Source organism: Salvelinus alpinus, chromosome 15, assembly GCF_045679555.1.
Source record: "Salvelinus alpinus chromosome 15, SLU_Salpinus.1, whole genome shotgun sequence".
Lineage (NCBI taxonomy): Eukaryota > Metazoa > Chordata > Actinopteri > Salmoniformes > Salmonidae > Salvelinus > Salvelinus alpinus.
The window spans coordinates 47,997,363-48,017,550 of record NC_092100.1 but is presented as its reverse complement, the minus strand read 5'-3'; the positions used below and the strand labels follow the sequence as shown (position 1 = coordinate 48,017,550).

Sequence of the window (20,188 nt, the reverse complement as noted above, 5' to 3'; positions counted from 1 at the left end):
GGTTGAACAGAATAGGTTTGATAGAATCCAGTCTATGCTAGAGATGTCAGTCAAGAACATAAACCATATGTTCTGTGACTGTCCAAGCTTGCATCCCTTTTGGCGGAAGGTAATGGAAAAGATTGTGGATATTCTGGGTACCACAATACTTGTAAATCCTGCTTTGTTGTTACTGAATATCACTAAAGATATTGATGGACTGAGAAGCTCATGTTTAAACTGGCTAAAAGTTGCTCTAACCACAGCCAAAATAGATACTGAGACAGTGGAGGGAGAAGGACCCTCCCTCTTATAAGGAATGGTATGTGGCCTTAGCAGAAACAGCTTCATATGAAAGATTGATTTATAAAAGTAATGGTAAACTCACTACCTTTTCTGAGGGACATTTGGGGACATTTTCTCTCAGAGATAGAAAGTGAAAACAATATGTAACGGCCTGATAGACTACAGACATACATAGACGACTGGTAGGGGTAGGGATTTTTTATTTTGTATATATATTTTTTTTAATGTTTACTTTTGTTGTAATAGTTGTTATGGGGGAGGGGTGGTTGTGGGTGAAAAATTAAAAGCTTGTTTCCTTTTCTATCTTTGTGTGTGCGGTGTGTTTGGGGGGTGTTCATGCACCCAGACTTTTTCCGTATTTTGTTGAGTTGCAGCCTTGTTCTAGAATGGATTAGGTTGTTTTTTATTTGGTCCGTCTTGGAGTGGGCTGTGGCGTGGTGGGGTGCGGGCAGGCGAGGAGTCTGGGTGCTTTCCGGGTGCTCTGTGTATTCATGTCTGTCAAGTTATTGTTTAATGCCAAATATAATTCAATTGCATTGTTGGTATATCGTAAAAGGAAACAATAAAAACTACGTATAATTAAAAATAATAATAATAATAAATAAATGAAAGATAAAGCAATCTGGATGGAATAAGGAGGGAAAAAAATAAACATCTATCTTCAACATGGAAATGCTACCAAAAATAATTTACTGAAACTTGTTACAAATGACGGAGTCACCCATGATTCACCAAACTATATTTTGAAAGAGGAAGCAAAGTACTTTAAGCATATATTTTTGTTTCAGTCTCCATCTCCACTAACTGAAGTTAATTGTAAGACATTTTTTCCTAATAATAATTTCAAATTAACAGCTGTACAGAAAGACTCATTTGAAAGCCAAATTACAGAGGAGGAACTTATTTATGCAATAATCCTTTAAGTCCGGGAAAACTCCAGGCTGGATGGTATACCAGTGGAGGTATACCAAACCTTTTTTGATGTACTCAGAAGACCGTTATTAGCATACCACTCCTAAAAAATGGTAGATTAGCAGATACTCAACAAGAAGGTCTGATTTCATTATTATTGAAACAGGATCCAAGTGGTAAATATACAGATCCAGTCCATTAAAAAAATTGGAGGCCCCTTACACTTCAGTGTTGTGATGGAAAAATTCTAGCATAGTGTATAGCGCTTAAAATTAAAAGTTATTGTCGGATATTATTCATCCTAATCAGACAGGCTTTTTTTTACATGGACGATACATAGGAGAAAATATAAGACAAGTACTGGAAACAATAGAACACTATGAAAAATCTGGGAAACCAGTCCAAGTATTCATAGTTGACTTTGAAAATACTTTTGATAAAGTACAACTGGAATTTATATATAAATGCCTGGAAAATATCAATTTTGGAGAATATTTTATACAATGGGTTAAAGTTATGTATACTAATCCTAGGTGTAAAATAATAAATGATGGCTACTTCTCAGAAAGTTTCGGCATATATATTTATTATGGCCAATGAAATGTTAGCTATTAAAATCAGATCCAACATTAATATCAAGGGCCTAGAAATCCAGGGCTTAGAAACAAAGATGTCATTGTATGTTGATGATTCATGTTTTCTTTTAAATTCACAATTTGGATCTCTTCACAGCCTCATAGATGATCTAGATACTTTTTCTAACCTCTCTGGATTACAACCAAATTATGACAAATGTACAATATTATGTATTGGATCACAAAAAAAATTTACTTTTACATTACCTTGTAGTTTATCAATAAAATGGTCTGACGGTGAATGTGGAAAGGAAAATACCTGGCTATTTGTGGGAAAAATCACCCTGATTAACTCTTTAGTCATATCCCATATCCCTATTGTCACGAACCGGCTCGAAGTACGTAACAAAAAGGGAGACTGTGGAGATAAGGAATAACAAAAATATATTTATTAACTGAAGTAACCTAAATACAATGGTGAGTGTAGTCAGTAATCAGTAGTGTAAGTGAGTGGTTGCATGCATAGATGTGATAATAAGGGGTGTTGAACGGTGCCAAAGCAAACAAACAAAATGGCCACAAAAATGCCACAACCAAAATCCAACAGTGTGTCTGCATGGAGAGAGTCTCCTCAATTAATGGGGAAAAGGTATTTATTCCGGGACACACCCGAACCCAGGTGTGTCACATTTGATCTACCCCCTAAAAAAATAAAATACAATAAAAATCTGACCCAGAGTCGAACGACCTCTCTCTCTCTCTCTCTCTCTCTCTCTCTCTCTCTCTCTCTCTCTCTCTCTCTCTCTCTCTCTCTCTCTCTCTCTCTCTCTCTCTCTCTCTCTCTCTCTCTCTCTCTCTCTCTCTCTCTCTCTCTCTCTCTCTCTCTCTCTCTCTCTCTCTCTCTCTCTCTCTCTCTCTCTCTCTCTCTCTCTCTCTCTCTCTCTCTCTCTCTCTCTCTCTCTCTCTCTCTCTCTCTCTCTCTCTCTCTCTCTCTCTCTCTCTCTCTCTCTCTCTCTCTCTCTCTCTCTCTCTCTCTCTCTCTCTCTCTCTCTCTCTCTCTCTCTCTCTCTCTCTCTCTCTCTCTCTCTCTCTCTCTCTCTCTCTCTCTCTCTCTCTCTCTCTCTCTCTCTCTCTCTAAATACTACATTTCTGTAGTATTTACCACAGTGGTTTTTGTGGATAACACTGTAGTATTTATGATAGTATTCTACAGTATACTACAAAACTCTATACTAAATTCTACACGTGATCGAGGGATACTACAGTGTGGGGCGGCAGGTAGCCTGGTGGGTAGGAGCTTTGGGCCAGTAACCGAAAGGTTGCAGGATTGAAGCTAACAAGGTAAAAATATGTTGTTCTGCCCCTGAGCAAGGCAGTTAACCCACTGTTCCCCGGGCGCCGATGACGTGGATGTCGATTAAGGCAGCCCTCCGCACCTCTCTGAATCAGAGGGGTTAAATGCAGTAGACACATTTCAGTTGAATGCATTCAGTTGTACAACTGACTAGGTATCTCACTTTCCCTCAGTATAGGTTACTACAGAATTATATACAGTGCATTCAGAAAGTATTCAGACCCCTTAAATGTTCTACATTTTGTTACATTACAGCCTTATTCTAAAATTGATTAAATATTTTTTTGCCTCATCAATCTACAAACAATACTCTATAGTGAAATGTTTGCAAATTTTGGAAAAAAAATCTAAACTGAAATATCACATTTACATAAGTATTCAGACCCTTTATTCAGTTCTTTGTTGAAGCACATTTGGCAGTGATTACAGCCTCGAGTCTTCTATGGTATGGTGGTACAAGCTTGTCACACCTGTATTTGGGGAATTTCTCCCATTCTTCTCTGCAGATCCTCTCAAGTTCTGTCAGGTTGGATGGGGAGCGTCACTGCACAGCTATTTTCAGGTCTCTCCAGAGATGTTCGATCGGGTTCGTCCGGGCTCTGGCTGGGCCACTCCAGGACATTCAGAGACTTGTCCCGAAGCCACTCCTGCGTTGTCTTGGCTGTGTGCTTAGTGTCGTTGTCCTGTTGGAAGGTGAACCATCGCCCCAGTCTGAGGTCCTGAGCTCTCTGGAAGAAGGTTTTTATCACAGATCTCTCCGTACTTTGCTCCGTTCATCTTTCCCTCAGTCTCTCAGTCCCTGCTGCTAAAAATCATCCCCACAGCATGCTGCTGCCACCACTATGCTTCATCGTAGTGACGTGTCAGGTTTCCTCCAGATGTGACGCTTGGGATTCAGGAGTTCAATCTTGGTTTCATCAGACCAGAGAATCTTGTTTCTCATGGTCTGAGAGTTTTTAGGGGCCTTTTGGCCAACTCCAAGCAGGCTGTCATGTGCCTTTTACTGAGGAGTGGCTTCCGTCTGGCAACTTTACCATAAAGACCTGATTGGTGGAGTGCTGCAGAGATGGTTGTCCTTCTGGAAGGTTCCCCCATCTCCACAGAGGAACTCTGGAGCTCTGTCAGAGTGACCATCGGGTTCTTGGTCACACGATTGCTCAGTTTGGCCGGGAAGCCAGCTCTAGTAAGAGTCTTGGTGATTCCAAACTTCTTCCATTTAAGAATGATGGAGGCCACTGTGTTCTTGGGGACCTTCAATGCTGCAGAATTTTTTGGGTACCCTTCCCCAGATCTTTGCCTCACAACTCTATGGACAATTCCTTCAACCTCATGGCTTGGTTTTTGATCTGACATGCACTGTCAACTGTGGGACCTTATATAGACGGGTGTGTGCCTTTCCAAATCATGTCCAATCAATTGAATTTACCACAGGTGGACTCCAATCAAGTTGTAGAAACACCTCAAGGATGATCAATGGAAACCGGATGCACCTGAGCTCAATTTCGAGTCTCATAGCAAAGGGTCTGAATATTTATGTAAATTAGGTATTTATGTTTGGGGTATTGCATGTAGATTGATGAGGGGGAAAATAATTTATAACTTAATAAAATAACTCATTTTAGAATAAGGCTGTAACGTAACAAACTGTGGAAACTAAGTACTGTAGTATTCTATACTAAACTGTAGTATTTGTTATGTGGTTAGAGACTTACTGTATGTAGGTTTTCTTGGTTGATTGCTTCAATTGTCCTTGGTCCCCAGTTTCTCCAAGACAATGGATTCAACACATTACAGAGAGGAGGCAAAGGGTAGGAAACCCATGACTATCAACATTTATCACAGACAGTAGCTCCCAGGGATATATTTGTATAATCCAGCAGCTCAGCAGTTTGTGCATTGTTTACCTGAAAATGCTATTTAATTCAAAGGCTTATTCCTCTTTGTTTTGCCCTGTTCCCTTTTTCCTACACTAAAGGGCTTTTTAATATAATTTGTGTGCGTGCATGTGTGTTTCTCGAGGACCTTTGAATTATCCACAGTAAACAAAATAAAATCACAAATCTTCAGAATCTAAGATTTGAATGTATCTCATGTTGAGGATGACTTGATGGCTTCAAGGGGTGTTGTAAGCCGTTCAAAGGCTTACAATGAACTTTAATTACCGTACAGACAGTAAATCGATGACGGGGACCTGACTTCAACCCTCGGCTGATTTCCCACTGAACTGAATAAGATACATATTGCTGACGTTCCATTATGGGCCTTTGAAATATTACGTTAAGTCTTCCACCGTCCAGAGGACTTAGCTATTCTGCTCCTTTGATCAACATAATCATGATAACCTGTCACTACCCATATGTATTTTGTTGCGGTTTCGGATGCATGTAAGTTACTGTACAACTCCAGGAATTACGTTCTATGGTATTTAACATGGTAAACAATATTATGAGTTAAAAGATGGTCCTTTAACGGTTGCCTTTTTGTTGTAGCCTATGTTGTATTTCAGTGTTGGGGAGTAGTGAACTGCAGTATATGTAGTTCAACTAGTAATTTAACTACATTTTGCAGTAGCTTGGTGGTAGTTGAACTAAAATCCAATCTAGGTAGTGTTTTCAGTAGTTAATTACTTTTTTTGCCATGTAGCGTTGTAGCTAACTTCTGGAACTATAGTTGCACACTACTTTTTTTGTGGAAAAAGAAAATAAACTTTGGGTGAAGTAGGCAATCATTTCCTTTCTATTTTGACGTCAGACCTGCATAATTTTCACTTGAAACATAATTTTTGTACACTGAGTGTACAAAAATCATGTAATTAGTAGCTTGGTTAACTATCTTTTCAGAGTAGCTTCCCCAACACTGTTGAATAGGCTGTTTTCCTTGGCTAAATGCTAATGAACTAGCCTGTGTTTGTCTGTTTGTTCGGCCCTGCCTGTCCTGTCTTCTCTTATCTGTTGCAGCTCTGTCTGACGGATGTGCCTGCAGGTCTACTGTTTAGACTGGAGGACTTGGCGTTTCTTGGTGTGTGTGGTCTGTATGCTCTACAGCTTATTCACACTCCGGTTGACAAGAGAGCACAAACATGTGTCTCCCTTCTCCTGTCTCCTGCAGTCATTGGCTCGGAACTAAGAATATATGGCAGAGTCAGGCGTAGTTTTCCATTGTATTACAATAAACAGACCTGAGTGTGTTTGTTAAAATGTGTGTGAAATTCACTAACACAAACACTGCCTTTTTAAACAACCACAAACAAACTTCTCTCAGATTATGCTCGGTAGCAACTAGTGCAATAGGCAGAAATCACTCCGCCATTTCCTGGTTGCCAAAATTCTAAAACATTAGTTTGCCTAATTTCAGTTTATGTGGCAAAACAAACAATATATAGTGTATAGAATTATTGTACCATCTAAACCGCTGGGAAATATATGTTCAATATTGTATTTCAGCTGTTTGAAGCTGGTGTACAAAACCGAAAGTAAAAGATGCAAAATCTAAACTTAAGAACGGGAAGTATAGAAATATCACACATAGAATATATCTACCACTTCTTAGACTTGCTTTCAATGAGAATGACAGATCTGTAATTTTCCCAAAAAGTTACACATTGCAGCTTTAACAACACAACCATAAATTGACACTGATTTCCTGGGACCTGACTGACTGCACTCTAGTTGTGTCTGCTGAGGAGGAGAGAATGATGTCAGAAATCCCTAATTAGTTCCACCATCCAGACACCTTTACCAACTTTATTGTTGTAAGTCACCGGTAGGGACTCAAAATGGCTGCTATCGTCTCGTTGCCCAATTACCTGGACGCCAGACTTAGTCATAAAAGGCCAAGACAGAATCGTAACTATCCGATTGTATTGACGTCTGTCTGTCAATTTGATTTGGCCAAGTAGAAAAGAGCTTGTTAGCATACTGACAAGGACGGACAGGACGGACAGGATAGCCAGTCTTAGACCACATGTCTATTTATAACCTTTAGCCAGCCGGAATGATAAGCAGGGAGGTGCCAGACACGCTGGAGACTGACTGGTGTCCGACAAATTAGGATGACCCCCAACCATTTGTTCAGTTTGGACCCTGTGACATTTGAGTTCCTAGAAGTGTGTGGTCCATTTATGCAGTTTTTTCACCTGACATGTCCTCCATGTTGTCCTTTTTGTACACAGCAACAGCCTTGGCCCCAGTGTGTATAGAGTGTATAGAGTAACCAAGAGGAATGAGAGCTGAGATAGTGTGGGCAAACATGCCCTTTGTAGTCCTATTTTTTTTTCTTCTGTCATTTAGCAGATGCTCTTCAGTCAACCTTTTTGTTTTTTACCCCCTTTTTCTCCCGATTTCAATTACGATCTTGTCTCATTGCTGCAACTCCCCAACGGGCTCGGGAGAGGCGAAGGTGGAGTCATGCGTCCCCCGAAACATGACACGCCAAACCGCGCTCCTTAACACACGTTCGCTTCACCCAGAAGCCAGCTGCGCTAATGTGACGGAGGAAACACCGCTCAACTGATGACCGAAGTCAGCCTGCAGGCACCCGGCCCGACACAAGGAGTTGAGCCAAGAATAGCCCGCCCGGCCAAACCCTCCACTAATCCAGATGACGCTGGGCCAATTGTGCGCCGCCCTATGGGACCGCGGTCACTCCGCCTGACTCTGCCATATATTCTGAGTTCCGTGCCAATGACTGCAAGAGACAGGAGAAGGGAGACACATGTTTGTGCTCTCTTGTCAACCGGAGTGTGAATAAGCTGTAGAGATGACAGAGCAGACAGACCACACACACCAAGAAAAGCCAAGTCCCCCAGTCTAAACAGTAGACCTGCAGGCACATCCGTCAGACAGAGCTGCAACAGATAAGAGAAGACAGGACAGGCAGGGCTGAACAAACAGACAAACACAGGCTAGTTCATTAGCATTTAAAAAATATAGGACAAAACACACATGACAAGAGCGACAACACAACACTACATAAAGAGAGACCTAAGACGACAACATAGCATGGCAGCAACACATGACAACACAACATGTTAGCAACACAACATGACAACAACATGGCAGCAGCACAACATGGATCGCAGCACAAAACAGGGTACAAACATCATTGGGCACAGACAACAGCACAAAGGGCAAGAAGGTAGAGACAACAATACATCACGCGAAGCAGCCACAACTGTCAGTAAGAGTGTCCATGATTGAGTCTTTTGAATGAAGAGATTGAGATAAAACTGTACAGTTTGAGTGTTTGTTGCAGCTCGTTCCAGTCGCTAGCTGCAGTGAACTGAAAAGACGAGCGACCCAGGGATGTGTGCGCTTTGGGGACCTTTAACTGAATGTGACTGGCAGAACGGGTGTTGTATGTGAAGGATGAGGGCTGCAGTAGATATCTCAGATAAGGGGCAGTGAGGCCTAAGAGGGTTTTATAAATAAGCATGTTGTGTCTTTAGTATCATTAAAGGTGAAGACTTATTTTATCAAATCAATTCTCTGTAATTATTATTGCGTGATTAAACAAATCATGTCGGGGGACCACGGAAAATCTTCAGATTCCAAAGTTATAATTTTCCGAATATCTGATCAATTAGTATTCTATTAAAGAATTATTCTTTACCTTACATTAGTCTGATTTCAAACGTCGTAGAATTCTTGGTTAGCCTAAACCATGAATCATCCATACACCAGTTGGCTTAATCATGTATTTACTAACTAAATAAATAATCACAGAAATGCATAACAAACAACAGTAGAAATTGGTTACTAACAATGATAGTGAAGATCCCCTAGTGGGCTCAACCGATATGCCGGCTTGGTATACAAAGGAAACGGAGTGTGGACTGATAAAGGAGCGGGAAAGACAAATGGATTCATTACACAGGGTCTATAATTATATACATTGAAAAGCAAATCCTTCACACATGAACGGCCGCTCATTCGAGAATAATTGCAAGCATATATTTACGCCCGTATGTCATTGTTGTCTTCTCTGTTGGAATCCGGTCCGTCTGCTGGAGAGTTCATCAAAGTCTCTCTGGTTGCGTTTCCCCAAAGATCAAAGTATTTTGTGGCTAGAATGGATACTTCAGAGTACCATTCAGAAATGTTCTCATAGCATAGATGTTTAGACGGTTGTCGGTACTCGCATCCTAGGTTAACATAATTTCTAGCTGCAGTCTAGTAATTAGTATCTAAGATTTGCTCTTATTCTGTAGGGATCGATCGTCTCAGAGTTTAACCATTTCCAGCCTTGTAACCAATGCTCCACGTGGTATGGTTAGGAATTCAATAACCATTGCAACCTTAGCTTACACCGGGGTTTGTGTGGTCTGATGTGAATTTCCTCAGGAGGGGGTTTTATTCGTAGCAATAGAAAAGAGAGGTACCATGACGCCTGATCATGTCGGTGCTCACGGGGGCGTGGCCACTGACTAGTTCAACTTTACAGGAAATACAATTCTCTCAAATAAAAGATTAACATCACATTACATAATTTCACAAATAGTTCCATCTTTACTCATTCATTTTACATAAAAATTAGATGCAAACCCCATAATTGAGAAATGTACACATTCAGATATATAGTTATATGTGTATGAAACACACTAAACATAACTGTCCCTTAAGTGTCCACGGACCATTCCCACACTCTCAAAAGTGGACATTTTGTTTAAATCTCCCATTTTGGGGATTTAGGAGTTCGGCCAAGTGAAATCCTTTGTTCACTCTGTGGTCTCTCTCTCTGCATGACCAGGGGGAGAGAGTCTCCGCCAGGAATTTATGGCCTGAGATAACAGAACCTGGGTGTAGGAGTGAGTGAGAGAAAGGGGGAAGCCACGATCTACACCCAGAAAGTGCCACGTCATGACAAGCATCAACCAGTGTGTCTTGCGACGGGTATACAGAGATGACCAGTTTACAGAAGAATATAGAGTGCAGTGATGTGTCCTATAAGGAGCATTGGTGGCAAATCTGATGGCCAAATGGTAAAGAACATCTAGCCACTCGAGAGCATCCTTTTCTGCCGATCTATAAATTACCTCTCTATAATCTAGCATGGGTAGGATGGTCATATGAATCAGGGTTAGTTTGGCAGCTGGGGTGAAAGAGGAACAATTGGGGTGAAAGAGGAGCGATTACAAAGCCTGCAGCTTTGATATGTGCTGAGGGAAGGACAGTGTACCGTCTAGCCATACTCCCAAGTACTTGTATGAGGTGACTACCCTCAGAGGTAGTAATCACACATGTGGGGAGAGGGGCATTCTTCTTACCAACCACGTGATCTTTGTTTTGGAGGTGTTCAGAACAAGGTTAAGGGCAGAGAAAGCTTGTTGGACACTAAGAAAGCTTTGTTGTAGAGCGTTTAACACAAAATCCGGGGAGGGGTCAGTTGAGTATGAGACTGTATCACCTGCATATAAATGGATGAGAGAGCTTCCTACTGCCTGAGCTATGTTGTTGATGTAAATTGAGAAGAGTGTGGGGCCTAGGATCGAGCCGTGGGGTACACCCTTAGTGACAGGCAGTCGCTGAGACAGCAGATGTTCCGACTTTATACACTGCACTCTTTGAGAGAGATAGTTTGCAAACCAGGCCAAAGACCTCTCAGAGACACCAATACTCCTTAGCCGGCCCACAAGAATGGAATGGTCTACCGTATCAAAAGCTTTGGCCAAGTCAATAAAAATAGCAGCACAACATAGCTTAGAATCAAGGGCAATGGTGTCATCATTGAGGACCTTTAAGGTTACAGTGACACATCCATAATCTGAGCGGAAACCAGATTGCATACCAGAGAGAATACTATAGACATCAAGAAAGCCAGTCAGTTAATTATTGACAAGTTTTTCCAACACTTTTGATAAACAGGGTAAAATAGAAATATGCCTATAACAGTTAGGATCAGCTTGATCTCCCCTTTAAATAAAGGACTAACAGTGGCTGCCTTCCAAGCAATGGGAACTTCCCTAGAGAAGAGAGACAGGTTAAAAATGGTCAGAGATGGGCTTGGCGATTATAGGGGCAGCAATCTTAAAGAAGAAATGGTCTAAAGCATCTGACCCAGATGGTTTAAGGAGCTCCTTTAGCACCTCGGACTCAGTGACCGCCTGCAGGGAGAAACTTTGTATTGGGGCAGGGGAAAAAGAGGGAGGAGCATCAGGGCTAGTCACATTAGAAGGGGTGGGAGATGAGGAAATATTGGATGGGCAAGGAGGCATGGCTGAGTCAAATAGGAATCCTGACTTAATGAAGTGGTGATTAAAGAGCTCAACCACGTGCTTCTTGTCAGTAACAACCACATCATCAACATTAAGGGACATGGGTAGCTGTGAGGAAGAGTGTTTATTCTCCAGGTCTTTAACCATTTTCCAGAACTTCTTGGGGTTCGACTCACAGAGAGGGAACTGCTCCTTAAAGTAACTAACTTTGACCTACCGGATAGCCTGAGTGCACTTATTTCTCATTTGCCTGAACGAGAGCCAGTCAGCCTGAGTATGCATGTGCCAAGCCTTTCGCAGAATGCAATTCTTGAGGTGAAGTAACTCTGCAAGAGTCCGGTCAAACAAGGGGCTGAACTTGTTTTTAATTCTCATTTTCTTTATGGGGACCAGGACCAGGACATACTGGTCCTAATCCATTCACACGCTCAGTCCATCATGAGACATTCACAGTTCAACATATGCAGTGGGAAGACTGAATAAAATACATTTAAAAAATACTGAGCTATATTTTATGCTCCAAAAAAATGATATTCTTAATACTAATACAACTGCTCAGAGAAAGAGATGTTCTTTAACACATAATCATTTATCTTTTCTCAAAAAGATAGGGGTCAAAATTATTCCCACCTTTCAACACCTCACATAGAGGATAATGGCACTGAGCCTTTTCTAAAAATGTTTTATGAGACTGAAGAACACATTGGGAGGTATCTTAGACCATTCCTCTGTTTAAAATCTTTCCAGATCCTTGATATCCTTCGTCTGCACTTATGGACTGTCCTCTTCAATTCAAACCACAGGTTTTCAATGGGGTTCAAGTCCGGGGACCGAGTAAGCCATTGCAAAATTATTTTGATTTTGTGGTCAATTATTATACATTTTGGGGGATTTTGATGTATGCTTGGGGTTATTGTTTAAGTTTCAGCATCCTGGCAGGAGCAACCAGGTTCTTGGCTAAAATGTCCTGGTACTTGGTAAAGTTCATGATACCTTTGACCTTAACAAGGGCCCCAGGACAAGTGGAAGCAAAATAGCCCCATAACATCAAAGATCCACCACCATATTTTACAATATTTGGGTTTATGATCACACTCATCTAATTTGTACATGTGCAGTTTCCAGGGATGCATGCCGAATGATTAAATGGCTGTCCTGTATCTTATTAGATACTGTTCCACATTAAGAAACTCTTAGAGGCCAAAGTCTTAATCCTGCAGATTTATATTTTCTTTATCATTTCACCCAATAGGTTTAAGAAGAAACCTAAGACGACTTTGCACTATTGGTCTAATTATTGAAGTGCTTCTTAAATAGAACTAGCCCACCACCCACCACTGTTTCTGTCCTTCTGGCGATGGTGCCGTGTTGGCTGGACTACATAAGCTTTACTCCAATAGAGCTCCACACAGATATGCCAGAACTAATGTTGTTTGTTTCATATTTACTCTGCCTGACACAGCCACAGGGCACTTTTACTTTGATTTTATGTTATACTCTTTCATACCATGATAGAAAAGCAGTAGTGTTTTGGCTGGAGGAGCCCTGAAAATGAGTATTCTAGGATGGATCTTCCTACTGAACTCGAAGCTCGCTTTCCAGGTTTCCTTTTTAACACGTATCGAAGGAGCTGCCAGATTTATTCAGCATCAGAGAAAGTTAGAATGAAGAATCCCTGTGCAACCTTGCTCTTGCCTAATAAAGGACTTCAGAGCCCCATGCCTTTTGGTTCTCTTCTGTTGAGTTGATGGCGATGAATGCAGCTGGGATCTGTTCACGTGGGAGTGAGAGGAGGAACGTGCCCTTGTGTCTGGTGGAGGCATCAGCAGCACACTCACATGCTAGCTAAGGGCCCCCATAGCTCTCTGATAAATGCATGTCCTCCTATGAGGCAGCGGCTACTGACGCACAACGTATTGAATGAATAGTTAAGGGCCTGACGGGCTGTGATCAGACAACACACAGGAGCTGAGCCAACGCTTCTTTAGCTATCTGTGTGGGACCACTTTCATCGTTCTCATCCCACACCAGGCTTACGTGAACAGTGACGCTGACATTAAGGATTATTATTAAAGTTGAATGTGGCATGTAGAATAGTCTGTCACAGACACAGCTGCCCATGGAGAGAGGAGCACTGCACTCTGAAACAGGAAACTGATTTTAGGTAAACAATTTGGTTAAGGCCACCAGAGGATAGTGGGAAAGCTGTTATCGCAGGTGCAGCAAAATGCTTATATTTCTAGCTCCAACATACCTAAGAATACACAGCAATACACATAAATCCCTCAAATAACAATTATGTAATTAAGAAACATCAGAACGGGCAATGTCAAAGTCCGGAATATAAATATATATATACAGTACCAGTCAAAAGTTTGGACACACCTACTCATTCAAGGGTTTTTCTTTATTTTTACTATTTTCTACATGGTAGAATAATAGCGAAGACATCAAAACTATGAAATAACACATATGGAATCATGTTGTAACCAAAAAAGTGTAAAACAAATCAAAATATATTTTAGATTTTAGATTCTTCGAAGTAGCCACCCTTTGCCTTGATGACACCTTATTTACATAAGTATTCAGACTAGAGGTCGACCGATTATGATTTTTCAACGCCGATGCCGATTATTGGAGGACCAAAAAAGCCGATACCGATTAATCGGACGATGTTTTAAATTTATTTGTAATAATGACAATTACAACAATACTGAATGAACACTTATTTTAACTTAATATAATACATCAATAAAATCAATTTAGCTTCAAATAAATAATGAAACATATTCAATTTGGTTTAAATAATGCAAAAACAAAGTGTTGGAGAAGAAAGTAAAAGTGCAATATGTGCTATGTAAGAAAGCTAACGTTTAAGTTCCTTGCTCAGAACATGAGAACATATGAAAGCTGGTGGTTCCTTTTAACATGAGTCTTCAATATTCCCAGGTAAGAAGTTTTAGGTTGTAGTTATTATAGGAATTATAGGACTATTTCTCTCTATACGATTTGTATTTCATATACCTTTGACTATTGGATGTTCTTATAGGCACTTTAGTATTGCCAGTGTATCAGTATAGCTTCCATCCCTCTCCTCGCCGCTACTTGGGCTCGAACCAGGAACACATCGACAACAGCCACCCTCGAAGCAGCGTTACCCATGCAGAGCAAGGGGAACAACTACTCCAAGTCTCAGAGCGAGTGACGTTTGAAACGCTATTAGCGCGCACCCCGCTAACTAGCTAGCCATTTCACATCGGTTACACCAGCCTAATCTCGGGAGTTGATAGGCTTGAAGTCATAAACAGCGCAATGCTTGAAGCATTGCGAAGAGCTGTTGGCAAAACGCACGAAAGTGCTATTTGAATGAATGCTTACGAGCCTGCTGCTGCCTACCATCGCTCAGTCAAACTGCTCTATCAAATCATAGACTTAATTATAACATAATAACACACAGAAATACGAGCCTTAGGTCATTAATATGGTTGAATCCGGAAACTATCATCTCGAAAACAAAACGTTTATTCTTTCAGTGAAATACGGAACCGTTCCGTATTTTATCTAACGGGTGGCATCCATAAGTCTAAATATTCCTGTTACATTGCACAACCTTCAATGTTATGTCATAATTACGTAAAATTCTGGCAAATTAGTTCGCAATGAGCCAGGCGGCCCAAACTGTTGCATATACCCTGACTCTGCGTGCAATGAAGGCAAGAGAAGTGACACAATTTCACCTGGTTAATATTGCCTGCTAACCTGGATTTCTTTTAGCTAAATATGCAGGTTTAAAAATATATACTTCTGTGTATTGATTTTAAGAAAGGCATTGATGTTTATGGTTAGGTACACATTGAAGCAACGACAGTCCTTTTTCGCGAATGCGCACCGCATCGATTATATGCAACGCAGGACACGCTAGATAAACTAGTAATATCATCAACCATGTGTAGTTATAACTAGTGATTATGATTGATTGATTGTTTTTTATAAGATAAGTTTAATGCTAGCTAGCAACTTACCTTGGCTTCTTACTGCATTCGCGTAACAGGCAGGCTCCTCGTGAGGCAGGTGGTTAGAGCGTTGGACTAGTTAACCGTAAGGTTGCAAGATTGAATCCCTGAGCTGACAAGGTAGAAATCTGTCGTTCTGCCCCTGAACAAGGCAGTTAACCCACCATTGAAAGGCCGCCATTTGAAAATAAGAATGTGTTCTTAACTGACCTGCCTAGTTAAATAAATAAATCGGGAAAAATCGGCGTCCAAAAATACCGATTTCCGATTGTTATGAAAACTTGAAATCGGCCCTAATTAATCGGCCATTCCGATTAATCGGTCGACCTCTAATTCAGACCCTTTTCTATGAGACTCGAAATTGAGCTCAGGTGCATCCTTTTTCCATTGATCATCCTTGAGATGTTTCTACAACTTTATTTTCGTCCACCTGTGGTAAATTCAGTTGATTGAAAAAGAAAAGGAGAGCCGCACTCTCGAGGAGCTCAGATGCAATAATTGAATAACCAGACAAGCTGTCTTCATCAAGGTACAATGACTAACACTGCGGGTCACCAGTTTATACAGTGTCAAAGGACAGACACAGGTGTCTGTAATCATGGTCGGTTGTGGCTTGATATCATTGGTTAATTTACAGATATAAATAGAACATCTAAAAAACATAAATGGATAGCATATGATCATAGATACAATTTGGCTACAAAGGCCTACAAACATTTACAATGAATAGCAAAATCACTATAATCACAAGAATGGCTTCAGATCAAAGGCTACATTGAGGGTCTTTAAATTAAAGATCCAGGCTGCCTCTCGTTTTAACAATAAATTGTCGAGGTCAACCCCTCTCCTAGGGAGGGTGAAGTGTTCGATGCCGATATAACGTAGGGACAAAATCGAGTGGTTTGCTTCCAAAAAGTGGGCAGCACTCCACCAATCAGGCCTTTATGGTAGAGTGACCAGATGTAAGCCACTCCTCAGTAAAAGGCACATGACAGTTTGCCAAAAGGCACCTAAAGACTCTCAGACCATGAGAAACAAGATTCTCTGGTCTGATGAAACCAAGATGGCCTGAATGCCAAGCGTCACGTATGGAGGAAACCTGGCACCATCCCTACGGTGAATCATGGTGGTGGCAGCATCATGCTGTGGGGATGTTTGTCAGCGGCAGGGACTGGGAGACTGGTCAGGATCGAGGGAAAGATTAATGGAGCAAAGTATAGAGAGATCTGTGATAAAAAAAACTTCTCCAGAGCGCTCAGGACCTCAGACTGGGTTGAATGTTCACCTTCCAACAGGACAATGACCCTAAGCACAAAGCCAAGACAACGCAGGAGTGGCTTTGGGAAAAGTCTCTGAATGACCTTGAGTGGCCCAGCCAGAGCCCGGACATGAACCCGATCGAACATTTCTGGAGAAACCTGAACATAGCTGTGCAGTGACGCCCCCCATCCAACCTGACAGAGCTTGAGAGGATCTGCAGAGAAGAATGGGAGGAACTCTCCAAATACAGGTGTGCCAAGCTTGTAGCGTCATACCCAAGAAGACTCTGTAATCGCTACTAAAGGTGCTTCAACAAAGTACTGAGTTAAGGGTCTGAATACTTATGTAAATGTGATATTTCAGTTTTTTTGTATACAGTTGAAGTCAGAAGTTTACATACACTTAGGTTGGAGTCATTAAAACTCATTTTTCAACCACTCCACAGATTTCTTGTTAACAAACTATAGTTTTGGCATGTCGGTTAGGACATCTACTTTGTGTAGAATGACACAAGTAATTTTCCCAACAATTGTTTACAGACAGATTATTTCACTTATAATTCACTGTATCACAATTCCAGTGGGTCAGAAGTTCAAATACACTAAGTTGACTGTGCCTTTAAACGGCTTGGAAAATTCCAGACAATTATGTCATGGCTTTAGAAGATTCTGATGAGCTAATTGACATAATTTGAGTCAATTGGAGGTGTACCTGTGGATGTATTTCAATGCCTACCTTCAAACTCAGTGCCTTTTTGCTTGACGTCATGGCAAAATCAAAAGAAATCAGCCAAGACCTCAGAAAGAAAATGGTACACCTCCACATATCTGGTTCATCCTTGGGAGCAATTTCCAAACGCCTGAAGGTACCACGTTCATCTGTACAAACAATGGTACGCAAGTATGTCCTCTGGTCTGATGAAACAAAAATAGAACTGTTTGGACATTATGTAATGTTTGAAGGAAAAAGAGGGAGGCTTGCAACCCGAAGAACACCATCCCAACCGTGAAGCACGGGAGTGGCAGCGTCATGTGGTGGGGGTGCTTTGCTGCAGGAGGGACTGGTGCACTTCACAAAATAGATGGCATCATGAGGGGGGGGGAAATGATGTAGATATATTGAAGCAACATCTCAAGACATCAGTCAGGAAGTTAAAGCTTGGTCACAAAAGGGTCTTCCAAATGGACAATGACCCTAAGCATACTTCCAATGTTGTGGCAAAATGGCTTAAGGACAACAAAGTCAAGGTATTGGAGTGACCATCACAAAGCCCTGACCTCAATCCCATAGAAAATGTGTGGGCAGAACTGAAAAGCGTGTGTGAGCAAGGAGGCCTACAAACCTGACTCTGTTACACCAGCTCTGTCAGGAGGAATGTGCCAAAATTCCCCCAACTTATTGTGGGAAGCTTGTGAAAGGCTACCCGAAACGTTTGACCCAAGTTAAACAATTTAAAGGCAATGCTACCAAATACTAATTGAGTGTATGTAAACTTCTGACCCACTGGGAATGTGATGAAAGAAATAAAAGCTGAAATAAATCATTCTCTGTACTATTATTTTGACATTTCACATTCTTTAAAATAATGTGGTGATCCTAACTGACCTAAGACAGGGCATTTTTACTAGGATTAAATGACAGGAATGATGAAAAACTGAGTTTAAATGTATTTGGCTAAGGTGTATGTAAACCTCCGACTTCGACTGTATATTAGTAAAAATGTTTTTTTTAAACTGTTTTTGCTTTGTCATCATGGGGTATTGTGTGTAGATTGATGAAGAAAATAAACAATTTAATCAATTATACAATAAGGCTGTAACCTTACAAATTGTGGAAAAAGTCAAGGGGTCTGAATACTTTCCGAAGACACTGTATGAATATGAAAGATGTGAACAGCAGTAGTTATATAGGATGAGCCACTAGAATACAGTATCAGATGACCTGGCCTCCACAATCACCTGACCTCAACCCAATTGAGATTGTTTGGGATGAGTTGGACCGCGGAGTGAAGGAAAAGCAGCCAACAAGTGCTCAGCATATGTGGGAACTCCTTCCAGACTGTTGGGAAAGCATTCCTCATGAAGCTGGTTGAGAGAATGCCAAGAGTGTGCAAAGCTGTCATCAAGGCAAAGGGTGTCTACTTTGAAGAATCTCAAATATAAAATATATTTTGATTTGTTTAACACTTTTTTGGTTACTACATGATTCCATATGTGTTATTTCATAGGTTTGATGTCTTCACTATTATTCTACAATGTAGAAAATAGTAAAAATAAAGAAAAACCCATTAATGAGTAGGTGTGTCCAAACTTTTGACTGGTACTGTGCATATGAAGTGGGTAGGTAAAACAGTATGTAAACATTATTAAAGTGATCAGTGTTCAATGACTGTGTACATAGCGCAGCAGTCTCTAAGGTGCAGGGTAGAGTACTGGGTGTTAGCCGGTTAGTAACAGAGACTAAGATTCAGGGAAGGATACTGGGTGGAGGCGGCTAGTATTGACTATTTTACAGTATGATGGCCTAGAGATACAAGCTGTTTTTCAGTCTCTCGGTTCCAGCTTTAATGCACCTGTACTGACTGCCTTCTAGATGGTAGTGTGGTAAACAGACTGTGGCTCGGGTGGCTGATTGTGCCTCTGGTGATGCATTGGACTGACCGCACGACCGTCTGAAAAGCCCTGCAGTTGCGGACGTGCAATTGCCGTACCAAGCAGTGATAAAGCCCGACAGGTTGCTCTCAATGGTGCGTCTGTGGAAGTTTGTGAGGGTTTGTATACCCCGTAGTATAAACACAAGAGACATGGATTAGTGTATCTCTGTGTATGTAAGGTAGTACTGGGTTTACCTTAAGACCATTCAGCTGAAACTCTGCCCATCTGTCTCAGAGTTGCAGCCATCACAAGCACTCAACCTCGCCTTTGCCCGAAAGAGAGGAGGATCATTACCACAGCGCAGAGGTGTGGAGTTAAGACCAGGCTGTTTTCACAAACCCAACCTTGTGAAAGGGCTATGTAAGTGGGTGTTAAGGTGCTGGTATTGCTATTCTTTGTGCAGTAGTTCTCTGAGGTGAGAAAAGATGTATCAAAGTAAAGGAAAGACACGTGCTGTATCAAAAGGTATCAAATCTTTCATCCCCATCTCATCAAATCAGCATGTACACTATAAAGGAAACGTCATCTCTCTCAGTGGGGGTTTGATATCTTATCAGGCCAAATGCATTTTCTCTTTGTTCACAGATCATTTACATTGAGTCATCTGGGGATTGAATTTGAAACCAGATTAGATAAATGTAAGGATGGAGCTTTATGGAGCTGTAATATGTGTGTGAAACAACTGAGACGGTCCGTGTTTGACCCTGGTATTCCATAGGATAGCTCTGAGTATCTTTAAGCCACTCTCCCATTTCCATGCTTGAAATGGTGCGCTAATTCCAAAGGCTGAGTCCCTGCCAATTTATCGGCGCTCCTTACATGGACGTGAGCAAGCAGGTATTGAGCAACTGACAACGTTGTGACAAGGCTGCAGAGATACAGTACTCCTCAAGTCTGCATGCAGTAATCATCCTTATTATGAT

At 41.2% G+C, this 20,188-nt stretch overlaps 1 protein-coding gene across 5 annotated transcripts in view; it reads left to right on the top strand.

Annotated features, from left to right (window-relative positions):
* The window catches only part of tspan9a (tetraspanin 9a), a 290,456-nt gene that overhangs the window by 167,045 nt on the left and 103,223 nt on the right, over positions 1–20,188 (top strand). The window lies entirely within an intron of this gene.